At 42.3% G+C, this 13,606-nt stretch overlaps 1 protein-coding gene across 3 annotated transcripts in view; it reads left to right on the forward strand.

The window, feature by feature from the left end:
* Nucleotides 1-810: 810 nt before the first annotated feature.
* garre1 (granule associated Rac and RHOG effector 1) overlaps nt 811-13,606 on the forward strand; it is a 209,059-nt gene continuing 196,263 nt past the window's right edge. For 2 of the 3 annotated variants that reach the window (XM_072595804.1, XM_072595809.1), the window contains exon 1: nt 811-914. The gene's annotated coding sequence lies outside the window, so the exon portion shown is untranslated. Of the gene's footprint in view, nt 915-1,632; nt 1,651-13,606 lie in introns of those variants that run through there. The other variant, XM_072595808.1, reaches the window with a different exon arrangement.

The raw sequence follows: 13,606 nt of genomic DNA on the forward strand, positions 1-13,606 counted from the left end.
ACCTGAACCCAATATACCGGCCACTGCAGTGGACAGCTGGAACTGACAACCGGAAGTGGCAGATTCAAACCACTATAAATGCCGGAGGAAAGATCACAGAAGCACTTCACAGGAGGCTCCCAAGCACTGAGGATGTCACCTAGACAGGGGACGAAACATCTGCAACACAAATTCTCAGCTCGGCGAACAGAACCAGAACACCAAAAGGTCTGTTTCCATGCTGTATGACCCTGACTCCATGATTCAAAAAGACACTGCAGCTGCCCCTTTAATAGAGTTGTGGATCCTCACCCTTGAAAGACCGATGAGAACTACAACTCCCAGAACACACCATGCTACACATGCGCACTACGACATTAACGTTTTCAGCGATTGACAGTAATTTTTGGAATTTTACAACAGTGTCGCGGGAAAGAGATAACAAACAAACGAAAGAATGCAGCTATTATAATTTCTAACCTAATTGATTTCTTTCTTTTGGAGAAAAAGTTTCTGCCGGTTTGTTCCTAACGTAATTTCCTGTTCAGCTGCGCTTGGTAACGGACGAGTCCAATATCGGACCGAGGTGGGGGGAGTAAACAGGAGGGAAGTAGAAGGAAATCAGGGTTTCTGTTCGCGGATGCCCTAATATCATAGGCTACATGGTTAACATATTAAAGGTATAATATAAACGATTGGCTGCATGTTTGGGTTTTGGTAATAGGGCGTCAATGCTGACGAGCTCAGAGCCAATGACCCCCTAAGTGGAATGGAGGAGTCCAGTTTCCAGCCGGCCGCCGTGCGCGTTCCCGTCAGGCAGTACCGGGGGCGCGCTGGGAGGTACGGGAAGCGGGAACGCGCGGCGGCAACAGGAGAGCGAGACACGGCGGCCAAGGCTTCCGGAGCCGCAAAACCGGAGCCCGAGAGGCGAGGAGGTAGGGCCCGGGGGGGGGGGGGTAGGGGGTAAGGGAGGGAGGACACGGAGGGGGGGGTGGGGGTGCAGGAGGGAGAGGATTGTCAGGATGAGGGGGAAGGGAATGAGGGTAGGGTCTGGGTGCAGATCGGAAGGGGCTGTCAGTGAGAGTGGAGTTGGGGGGGGGGGGGGTGGTGTGAGTGTGGACAGGGGTGTGGTGGGGGAGTCACTGTCTGTGGTCTCAGGCTCTGGGAGAGGGTTAAGTGGCCCTCCAAAGGAGAGAAAGGGGGGTGGGGGGAAGGATGTGTTATTGGTTTGGGGGGGGGGGGGGGCGTCATTGCTTGAGCAGGGGAAGGGCTGAGGGTCAGGGTCTTTGGAAGAAAGAGGATCTTGGTGGAGGTTCAGAGTTTTTATGGGATGGGGAAGATTGATGTTTGGGATCAGGATCTTGAGGGTGTTTTTTTGGGTGAGGATATCCCAGGGATTAGGTGGTCAGGACGTAGGACTGAGGGTTTAGGTTTTCAGCACGTTTAGGATGTTGGGGATAGTGTTGTTTGGAGCAGAACAGTATTAGGGAGAGAATATTGGGGTAAAAAAGGGGTGTATCAGGGAGGGAGTTGAGGTGTTAATTTGTCTATGGAGGTGATCAATATGTGTGCAAGGGTGGACAATTGTGACGGTGGGCAGAGGAGAACACTGGGTTCAATTACTCAGTGTCCCTTCAAGTGAGCCTGAGCCACCTTAGGAGCAGTGAGCTGGTAGGTATTGGAAGCGAGAGGTTTATGTCACTGTCTCCTTCCACAAGCCCCACCGCCATCTCTCTCCAGTAATTTAGTCCTGGGTATGGGGGAGTGGTGGGGTGTGTGTGTGTATATATATGTGCGTGCATGCAGAGAGACCCTTGAAAATTTGTATTCCAAGTCCACCTTTCAGGAGCTACTGCTGCTCCAGGTGTGGAGAAGACAGTGATAGAAATAATTGTTTTTCGAAATGAGACAGTATATATTTAGAAGGGTTGTCTATTAGCTAAGCAAAGTGGTGATAATTGAATGTGAGTTGGTCTTGTTTGCGATGGCTTCATGATAAGTCGACCGAGTGAGGAAGGGATTTTCCCCCATGAATGACAAAATAATTCTTGTTTTTATTGCAGTGCTGATGAGGGGAGATATGTGGCTGGAACAGGTGGATTTGTTTTGGTTTTCTGTGTTAAGTGAAAGTGTGGTTTGTTGTATCGTCAAACTGTGTTTTGCTTTATGATTCTGCCTGTCAGTTCATTGTTCTGCAATCTGATTCAGCTACGTTTTAAATATTTTTATTTATGAAGATTTGCTTGGAGAATCACAAACTGTTATCCTTTTCTCATTCTGTACTTTTGTTTAGGTTTTGCAGTTCTGATGGTTAATGGTTTGTCAACATATGCAATTTTTTTTTGCTATACCACTGAGCTGTTTGAAGTATTTACGTAGAACAGTTATACAAAATAATACTGATTGTGGGCCGCAATTTATTTTCTGATGAATTTTGAGTCTTCCCCAGGGCATAGTTTTATTGGGATGCTGTGGAATGTTGGTCTGGGTTGTAGTGGCTTGTGCGCATTCTTGAGATGTGATATCATGAGGTGAAGATTTTTTTTTGCTGTTTCAGATTGGAGCTTTGATTTTATTCATTTGCCCTCTCCAGCTCTCCTGTCACAACTCTTAAATTATATCTTAGTTTTGAGGATTGTAGGCATGACCTGGCTGAGGTAAATTTATAAGATAGTTTTGATAGTTTCTGTTTATCTGCACTATTTCCTCTGCTCTTTTCAAGACAAAAGGGCAATACTGAAACATAGAATTTGACCATTTAGGAGGAGATCAAAAAGTATTTTCTTTTAAAAGGCTGAGTGAAAATTTGGAATTCTCTTCACAAAAGGCTCTGGGTACTAGAGATTTCAAGGTTGAGATAAATAGATGTTTGTTGGCTGTCAAGGGGTCTGGAACAAAATTGGAATTAAAGTACAGATCAGCCAGGATCCAGATAGATAGTGGAACAGGTTCAAGGGGCTCCTACATTATGTTTCCCATTTTTATTCATAAGGGTCTGTTTCCATGCTGTACATCTCTATGACATATTCCATTTAGTGTCTATGGTCTAAAAAGAGGCCAATTTATTCAGCTAGTCTTTGCTGGCATATCATAGCTCAATGGTTAGCACTGCTGCCTCGCAACACCAGGGACCCGGGTTCGATTTCCACATCAGGCGAATGTGTGGAATTCGCACGTTCTCCCCGTGTCTGTGTGGGTTTCCTCTGGATGCTCCGGTTGCCTCCCACAATCCAAAAATGTGTGGGTCAGGTGCATTGGCCATGCTAAATTGCCCATAGTGTTAGATGCATTAGTCAGGGGTAAATGTAGGGTATGGGAATGGGTCTGGGTGGATTACTGTTTGGAGGGTCAGTGTGGACCTGTTGGGCTGAAGGGCCTGTTTCCATACTGTGGGGAATCTAATCTAATGGTGAGCATTTTGTTTGTAAATGTCTATCTGGATTTCCATGCTTACTGTCAATTTGTGTAAAATGGTGGTTGCTTCTTTAGAAAGTCCTGTAGTTCAACAAATATAGGGAGTGTAGGATATTTGGAGGAGGTGGCAATGCCAGAGCAGTTAGTGCATTTTGCTGGGGACTCACTGTGTTTATTTGCACTTTCAGAGTAATAGAGACTTGAAGTAGTAACTAAACCTGTCTGTAAAGGCGTTTCTTTGTCAGTGTAGGCACATTGCATAAGGACTTAAGGAGAGAGACTGCACTGTATTGTGGCTTCAATCTACTGTGCTGAACGTGCAGATATGCTGTATCAAAACTGGACATCTTGGGTGCAGACTTTATTGGCCAGATGAAAATGGTCACCATTAGTGTCTGCATTATTTGGTGTAATAAGCACTTGTACAGAAAAAAGGTTTAAAGGTATGATGTTGTCTCTTGTTCATCAAACTGATCTCTCTGTCTCCTCTTTAATTTGATAAAGAGAAAGAAACAAATACAGTGTAGGGAAAAAACACTTCTCATGGGGGGAGTTTGGATGTGGGGTGCACAGCCTGAAATTGTGTGGAGGCAAGTTCTGTTGAGGAATGAAAGAGGGAATTAGTTTCTGTTTGAATCATTATGGGCAGGATAATGGGGAAAAGGCAGGATAATGGCACTAAGTCATGAGGTTCATTTGGAGAGCCAGTGTAGATTCAATTGGCTGAATGGCTACCTCCTCCATCCTAATGAATCTGTGAAAAGCAGCCAGATTTTCCATGCCTGATCATTATTTGAGAGTGCTAGTACTGTTTAGACCAACCTGTTGTGTAGCCATTTCAACAGGTGCCAGACGTGCATCAGGCTTTATGCCAGCAATTCCTGTTTCTGTCAGTGAGGGCGAAAGAAAGATGGGAACTTGAGATCATCTTGAAATCTGGGAGTTGCCTGTATCCACCTTGCACCAAGTCTTTTACTGTGCTCCGTTAACACTATTGGCTCTTGGCAAAAGTGAGGACTGCAGATGCTGGAAACCAGAGTTTAGATCAGTGTGGTGCTGAAAAAGCACAGTAGGTCAGGCAGCATCTGAGGAGCAGGAAAATCGACGTTTTGGGCAAAAACGTCGATTTTCCTGTTCCTCGGATGCTGCCTGACCTGCTGAGCTTTTCCAGCAGCACTCTGATCTAAACTATTGGCTCTTGGTCTGGCAACATTTTAAAAATTCTCATCCTTGTTTTTCAAGTCCTTCATAGTCTCACTCCTCCCTATTCTCTGTAATCACAAATAGTTGCCATCCTTTATAGTTTGAGTTCCTCCAATTTAAGCCTCCGCCATCACTGACTTCAACCACTTGACCATTGGCAGCCGTAGCCTCAGCTGTCCGGATGTTGAACTTTATAATTTTCCCCTTAAATCTCTCCTTTCCGACATGGGACTTAAAACCTACCTTTTTGACCAGCCTTTTGGTTACATATCCTGATATCTCCCAATGTGACTCTATCATGTTTTGTTCTGATGGCTTGTTCTATTTTGTGAAAACTGTCACGTTACTGCTCCTCGGATGCTGCCTGAACTGCTGTGCTCTTCCAACACCACTAATCCAGAACGTGAAGATAGTGGTTTAGGTGGAAATCAAAACACTGACTTATTGTTTTCTTGTTTCGAAATGAAGTGCACCAGGAGCAAGCACTTCAGCAGCCCATTTGCCTTTCTCATGTTGCATTTCTCACAGTTCTGTGAGGAATAAATTTCAATTCCCATAGAAATATCTTGGAATACTGTTATGCTTTTAACCTGTATTGGGTTTCGTTATGTTCATTTGAGATCTATGTATAATAGAATATGTTGCTGTTGTGAATGCCGAGTATAATCCCTGAAAACATGTCGATGTCTTTGGCTACAAAGCTCTTACTTTGCATCTGGACTTCACAAACTCAGTCTAATTATGGAATGATGGTGTGGTGGAGTCTGGAAACTATCGTGTTATGTTAATTTCTTATTGGGCTTTTACCTTGGCTGATTCATTGCTTTATGGTTGGGAGAATAAGAAGTTCTCTTGTAGTGAGTTTTTGAAATAACTGTGTTCTGTGACAGTAACTGTTCATTCTGCTCAAAGTGTTCTCACTGTTTTGACATTAGGCAGCAGCTGTCAGTCACTGATAAACAACCAGTGTTGCAGTTTACCATGATTCAGACTCCTGCACAGTAACAAGGATGTAGCGAATATGTGCACACTCCTGCTCTTCTGGTGCTTTACATGCCACAGATGATCAAGCTGGGACCTGTGTTCCCAGATACGAGTGGGTCTGCTGTTGAGGGAGGAAAGGATACTCCAGGGTATCTTCTGTGAAAACATTATCATTGTTGCTGTTCATTGACTTTTGTTTGAGCAGAGACACATGCAGTTTGGGCAGCTGAAGCTGTTTTAGTGGAAGTTAGGGTGGGTCCTAGGAAGATCTTAGCCGTGGTAATGGTTTGATAAATGATTACATCATGTGAAGAACTCCATGGAATAATTCTGTGCAATTTTTAAATGTATTCATAATTTATTAAAATAAAACGTGTATTCAAGCCTTGTTCTCACAATACCCTGTTTGCTCCCTGACCTATATTGATTCCAGGTCAATTAATGCCTCAATTTCAAAATCTCAATCCTTGTTTTAACCTCCACCATCTTGCCCGTTCTCTAGCTCCAAATTCCTTCAACCCCTCATCTCTCTGATATCTGGTGCGTCTCTAATTAGAGTCATAGAGATGTATAGTACGGAAATAGACCCTTTGGTCCAATTAGTCCATGCCAACCAGATATCCCAACCCAATCTTGTCCCACTTGCCAGCACCCAGCCCATATCCCTTCAAACTCTTCCAATTCATATACCCATTCAGATGCCTTTTAAATGTTGCAATTGTACCAGCCTCCACCACTTCCTCTGGCAACTCATTCCATACACGTACCACCCTCTGTGTGAAACCATTGCCCCTTAGGTCTCTTTTATATCGTTCCCCTCTCACCCTAAACCTATGCCCTCTAGTTCTGAACTCCCCATTCCAGAGAAAATACTTTGTCTATTTATCCTGTCCATGCCCCTCACAATTTTGTAAACCTCTGTAAGGTCATCCCTCAGTACCCGACACTCCAGGGAGTACAGCTCCAACCTATTCAACCTCTCCCTATAGCTCTCTGGCTTTGAACCATCTCTCAACTTTAAGCCTCTGCATTTCTCCTCGTGCTTTAGCTGGTGATAGGTTTGGAGTTTTTCTCCCTATACCTCTTATCTCTACCTCTGTTTATCTCCTCTCTTTTAAGATGCTCATCTCACCCAATATTAATAGCTTGGTTTCTAAAGCATAGTATGATTTTAACAGGCATACTGAGCCTAATGCCAGCACCAGGATCAGAGGCAAGGTAACTACTACTTTGTGAGGGGTTTCAAATTATAGGTGAGTCTTGCAATGGTTGGTGTTAGAGAACTGCAAGAATATTCCATCCTTAAACTTATTTGAAACGAACACAGTAGTTCGGATATCTTTATTTCAAAGGTTATTTTGTTGTGTTCAAATTATGAATGATTTTGATAGAGTAAATGAGGAGAAACCTTCCATTGGAAAGAGAGAATTGGCAAAAGAACTGAAAGGGTGAGAATTTGTTACTCACTGAGTTATGACATGGAATGCATTGTTTGAAAAGGTACTGGAAGTGTGGAAGAGCAGGACATTACAAGGCTAAAAAGAAAGAACATAAGGAGTGGAACTAATTTTGTAGCTCTTCCAAAGAATGGGAATAGGTCTGATGGGTTAAATAGGCTGGCATCTAAGTGCCATGATTCTGAATTGTAAACAATGCTGAGGTTAAAAGAGAGTATGGGAGAAGTACTGATTGGGTGACATGAGTCTTTGGAATTAGATATTGGGAGTGATGCCCTAAAGAGTGGGGAGCAGCTGACTTGGGAATTATAAGTACTTGGTGCGACATGGATTGGATGAGGAAAATATATCACAGAACAAGGTATGAAGGTTGAAACTGAATAAATCAAGCTTGTGGTTTTAAAAAACAAACCTTTTGGAATTTTCAAAACTGTACAGTGGAGAGCTATTTCAGGAACTGCCTCTTTGTCTTCATACTGTTAACCTCTCCTGTTGTGTTCCTATCAATCACTGTGCAGGAGTTAGGAATGGTGACCGAGATTAGTGGCTTAAACTAAGAAAGAAATTCTGAAAAAAGGTTGACAACGTGAGTATTAACTTATAAGTAAAAATATATTGTGGCATACTGGATTCACTGGACCTCATTTAAGTTCAATTGATATGTATTCATGTACAAACCGACCCTTTATATGATAGTTGTTATTGGTTATATCAAGAGTGTTGCTGTGACTCTTACAAGGCAGAGCTTTTGAACCCAGAGCCCTGTATTTACCTCTGCTTCAAATGTTGATCTAATATTCTCTTAAAAGATGCAACAGTTTCTGTCTCTCTTGGAACGCAGTGACAGATTGTTCCATGATCCAGTAGACTACTGCATAACGCAGTTTGTTCAAACTTCATCTGCGTTCTCTGTGTGGTACTTTTCAATTCTCCCCTCAACGGAGTCACCAAACAAAAGAAATGAAAGATCAGTACGTTTTCCATTTGTATTTGGAATTGGATTGATCGCTGCTGCTTGATTTGTTAGATTTGCAATTCTTTCATTTAGGTTGATTTTATCTTTTGACAGTGTTAGGTATAGTTTATTGTAGTAACTGCTGACATAAATAATTACCAATACAGATCTGTGGACTTTAATTGAAGGCTAAGTATTAAATGGTGGTGATCATTGGAATTTTGTGCCTGGATCAAATGCTTTGTCTTTTTTTTAAAACAATTCCTATTGCTCCATGTTTAGCACACCCACCCCTTACTGGCTGGTGAACCTGGAGGGATTATTTGGATCTAGAGTAGCAGTTCATACTGGTATTACAAGTACCAGAATATATTCTGTGCTCCTTTCCAAACACATACAACCTATGGAGAAAATTCAGATCTTAGCTATATATTGAAATAAAGGGCTGAAAGAAAGTGCCACAGAACAACTGATCTTTTGGAGCAAATCCTTGAATCCAAGAATAGTCTCTGACACCCGAGGGCAATGACAGTGCAGCAAGTGGTACTCTATATGAAATCAGCTGATTAGAGGCTCAGAATAGAATATGCTGGTCTGCAGGATGTTCAGACTGGGATATTTTCATCAATTGGCTTGACAGTAGGAGACAAGAAGCTGGTGGTTGTGGTGGATGCTTAGTTTTTTTTGAGGGGAGGCCTGTGACCAGTAGTGTTCCACAAGGATTGGTGCTGAGTCCACTGTTGTTATTTATATAAACAATTTAAATGTGAATATAGGAGGCATGGTTAGTAAGTTTGCAGATGACACCAAAATTGGTGTTGTAGTGGACAGTGAAGAAGGTTATCTAAGATTACAAAGGATCTGGAGCAATTGGGCCAATGGGCTGAGGAGTAGCAGATGGAGTTCAATTTGGATAAATGTGAGCTATTTAGATAAAACGAACAAGGTCAGGACTTATAGTTAATGGTAGGGCCCTGAGGAGTTTTGATGAACAGAGAGACCTAGGGGTTCCTGGTGTATAATTTTTTGAAAGTTGCATCACAGTAGACAGGGTGGTAAAGAGGAATTTGGCCTGTTTGTCTTCATTGTCCAGACCATTGTGTGTAGGAGTTGGGATGTCATTGTTGAGGTTATGCAGTATGTTGGTGAGGCCAGTTTTGGAGTACTGTATACAGCTATGGTCACCCTGCTACAGGAAAGATATTAAATTGGAGAGGGTTCAGAAATAACTTACTAAGATGTTGCTGTGTGTGGAGGGTTTGTTATAAGGATGAGGTTGGTACTTTTCTAATGGGAGCATAGGAGGTTGAGGCATGACCTTTATAGAGGTTTCTAAAATCATGAGGGGAATAGATGAGATGAATAGAAACGGTCTTTTCCATGCAGTGGGTGTTTCAAAAGGGGTCATATTTTTAAAGTGGGTTAAGAAAGTTTTAAAAATGACATGAGATGCACTTTTTTTTTACCTGGAGTTGTTCATATGTGGAATGAATTTCCAGAGGAAGTGGTGGATGCAGATACAGTTACAACATTTAAGAAACATTTGGATCGGTATTTGAATAGGAAATGTTTGGAGGTATATGGGCCAGTTGCAGGTAGGTGGCACTAGTTTAGTTTGGGAACATGGTCTAGTTGGACCATGCTGTATGACACTCTGATCCTATAATTTAGGGCAGGCATCTTTCAGCTCTAATATGTGAACAGAAAGTGCTGTAGAAACTCCGGTCTGGTCTGGTTATATCTGTGGAGAAGATAAGAATGCTTCGAATCTGATGTGACTTTGCTTCAGAAGGTTCAGGGTTCTGAATCATAGGCAGCTGTGTCATGCCCCTAAGCTCTGGAATTCCCTCTTTTGCACCTCATTTCCCTTTCAGGCACCACATCTCTCCCTCTATTAAGATACTTCCTAAAATCAATCTCTTTGATCATCTGCTGTAATATATTCTTATGTAGCTTGGTCATAGAGGTCAACAGCACAGAAAAAGGCGCCAGTCAAAAACAACCATCTAACTATTCTCAACCCATTTTGCAGCACTTGGTCCAGAGTCGTGTATGGCCTGGTATTGCAAGTGTAGATCTAGAAATTCCTTAAATTATATAAGGGTTTCTGCCTCTACTGCCCTGACAGGCAGTGAGTTCCAGATTCCCAATGCTCCCTGGGTTTCAGAAAAACTCCTTACATTCACTCTCAAGCTCCTTCCCCTTACTAGCCACCAGGATACATGAACATCAATTAGCCACAAAAAGACATGACCCACTCTCACTAGTATACTTACATACAGATGAGGAAAGACACCACTTCGACTGGGACATCCCATCCACCCTAGGACAAGCCAAATAGCGACACGTACGAGAATACCTAGAAGCATGGCATTCCAACTAGAATTCTATCAACAGACGCATTGACTTGGATCCCACTTACCACCCTCTGAGAAAAAGAACAGGAACTGACATCACCAACCCAAGAAAACTGAAACACATAAATAGAAAGCCGGTCACTAGCACCAGTGCTTCACCAGAGGCTCACTGATGATGTTACCTCGTTTGGTGATGAAATGCCTGAAAAAACAACCTTCCAGCTCAGTGAGCAAACTTACATCTAGAACCTCAACTTGAGCTACAAATCTTCTCAAAACGTGCTCCTGCCCCTTACCTTAAGAAGGGCTCATGCCCGAACCGTCGATTCTCCTGCTCCTTGGATGCTGCCTGACTTGCTGCGCTTTTCCAGCAACACACTTTCAGCTCTAAATCTCCTCAGTGTCAAGTTTTATCTGGTAACAATGTTTTGAAACACTTTGGGACATTTATTGCAAGGTAATACTTGCTGTTGGTGTTGATTTAATATTGGCGGTATGCAATGGCATTGAGCTAGTGGCTCTTTACTGTCATGGCCAGATGGTTCTGCCAACCTTGTGTGTCTGCAGTCATTACCTGATATCTATATCCAGCAGTCACTGGATGGTAATCAGGAGGAACAACTTGGATTTTCTTCACCTCAGAGGTGCCATCTTTCTGATAGGATGTCTAACTGAAGCTCTGCCTGCCTGTTTGGGTGGATATAAAATATCACACAACACAATTTTGCAGAAAAGTAGGGGCATTTTCCTTGGAGACCTAGCCAATATTTATGCCTGATCAATATCACTAAAACAGATTATTTAGTGCTTATCACATTGCTGCTTGTGGGATCTTGATGTACACAGGTTTGCTGCCAGAACCTTTACATTGGAAGTGACTGCATTTCAAAATGTACCTCATTCAATATAAAGCACTTTCAGACTTCTGGTGGTTGAGAAAAGCACCAATATAAGTGTAAGTCCTTTTTTTCTTCTTTTAAAGTGGAACTACAGAACCTTTGGGCTTTCCCAGCTGTGGGCTTGGCTGAGATTGGATCTGGGACAGTCATGATTCTAGCATCTCTCTGAATAAACTTGCTCAACTGTTGGGAGAATATTCTTTCTGGCTGTGGTACTTTAACGCTATGTGTCTACATGTAGATATGAATATAAGGTGTGTATGCACATGTTTATAGAATGAAGGATGCCTGTACAGCCCAAAATATAAACAACAAAAAAAAGGGCTGTCCAAATAAATAAGTGTCTGCTATAATTTGCCTTTGGGGTTGAGTCCCTTCCTGTTTACACTAGCTCCTCAAAATGCTGAGAACCAGCATTCTGTACATTTTTCATGCATTAGTAATGCACTTAAAAGCAACTCTCAGTTGGGATTGGGGCTGCTGTGTCAAGTAGAACTTTTGCTTGACCCGAGGGGGCTAGGCTGGCTGGTTCAGACTGTGAAAGCATTTTCTTTAAATGACGCTGTCCGCTCACTGTTCAATGTGGATAGAAGCTAATATTTAATTCTGTCTTCCACCTATTCTTCTAGCTGGAGCAGATACATGGTGATGTGGTCGGGCTATCTGTTAAATTGCAAGAGGAACAGGAGAGTATGTCCTGATTCACACTATTGAAATTGACATTACAGCTGTTTAAATTCCTGTTCAGTGAGGTTTTATTTGGAGAATTATTTTTTAAAGAAGGCTACTGCTTTTGAGTATCATACTTGGAACTGATTAGAGTGCGTGGCGACAGGCAGCTTTGGCTTAGCCAAGTGCTTTGACTGTTTGTTGTATGAAACCTAGGAATGTGTGGAATTTATTTCACAAGTGGCAAGCTAAGTGAATTGCAGTTGAGTTTTCCCAGTTCATTTTTCCTTGTCCCCAACCCTCCACTTGGGGAGCAACACCTTGTGTTTACGTCATGCATTTAACATAATGAAAAGTCCCAAGGTACTTTGCAGCAGTTTTATAAAAACAACGTTTGGCACCATGCCACAGAGATATTAGTGCAGATGGCCAAGTAGAGGTAGGTATTACAGTTGACTTAAAGGAGGAAAAAGAAGTAGCAAGGTGAGAGATTCACAGCAGGAATTCCAGAGGTTAGGGCCTAGACGACTAGCAGTATGGCCACCAGTATGTGCATGCTTGATTATCAGGACCTCAGAATGAGAAGAATATAGATATCTCTGAAGCTCATGGAACTGGAGGAGGTTACAGATTTGGGAGGGCATGGAAGGATTTGAAAGTGAAAATGAATATAAAAAATTGCGATGTTGCTAAATTGGGCACCTCTACGTGTAGGTCAATGAGAATAGTTGGTTGAGGATTTGGGCACAGGCAGCAGAATTTTAGATGGTATTGTAGGATAGTTTTGGAGACTAGCTGCTAGTGCATCAAAATAGTCGAGTCGAAAGATAACAAAGGTAAGGATGTGAATTTCAGAGCAGATGAGCTAAGATGGGGCAATTTAGATTATGTTAGAAGTGTAAATGTCTGGTCTTAATAGTGTATAAATATTTGTCCTTCTTGGGGGTCGTTGATACCAAGGTTATGAACAAATTGTTTCTCAAGTTTGCTAGGGTGATGGATGCAATGTTGAGGGAATAGACAGGGACTGACGACAATGACTTTGATCTTCCCAAAATATAATTGGAGAAAGTTTCTGCTCATCTAATGCAGGGTGCCTGATGATCAGTCTGGGTGTCATACATGGAAGTGTGTTGTTGGATGATGCTGAAATGCAGCATGTTGATAAAAAGGGGCCAAGGATATGTCCTAGGGTTTCACCAGAGGTAACCATGTGGGAACAGTGAGGCCATTGAAAATTGATTGCAAGGGTAAAAATGAAACCAGGTGAGAGTAGTTCCACCAATCTGGATGGCAGTGGGGAGGGGCTGGAGGACAATGTGTAGTCCATTACATCTCTCCTGTGTTTATTGCTGATAGTCATGTTGTAAGCATGCGACTGAACCAGCCTGTGATTAGAGGAACAGTTCCTCATCAATTCTCCCCATTCTACTTATATGTGTGTCTTGTCTCTGACTGAATTTTCCTGGGTGATTTGGGGATTTCCAGGATGAATTTGCCTGAAATATGGATTTCTGTGTAAATGAAGCTCTTAAAATGGCTTTGTCTTTGTTCAATCTGAAGAAACGATTTGCCGATTAATATTTAGGTATGCTACTACCTCATCTACCTGATCTCCAAACAAAATAGCTGTGGATAAGTCAGCAGTATTGTTGTGTTTTTAGTTGTATAGGCCAAGAAAGTAATGCT

This window comes from Chiloscyllium punctatum, chromosome 26, assembly GCF_047496795.1.
Source record: "Chiloscyllium punctatum isolate Juve2018m chromosome 26, sChiPun1.3, whole genome shotgun sequence".
NCBI classification, from domain to species: domain Eukaryota; kingdom Metazoa; phylum Chordata; class Chondrichthyes; order Orectolobiformes; family Hemiscylliidae; genus Chiloscyllium; species Chiloscyllium punctatum.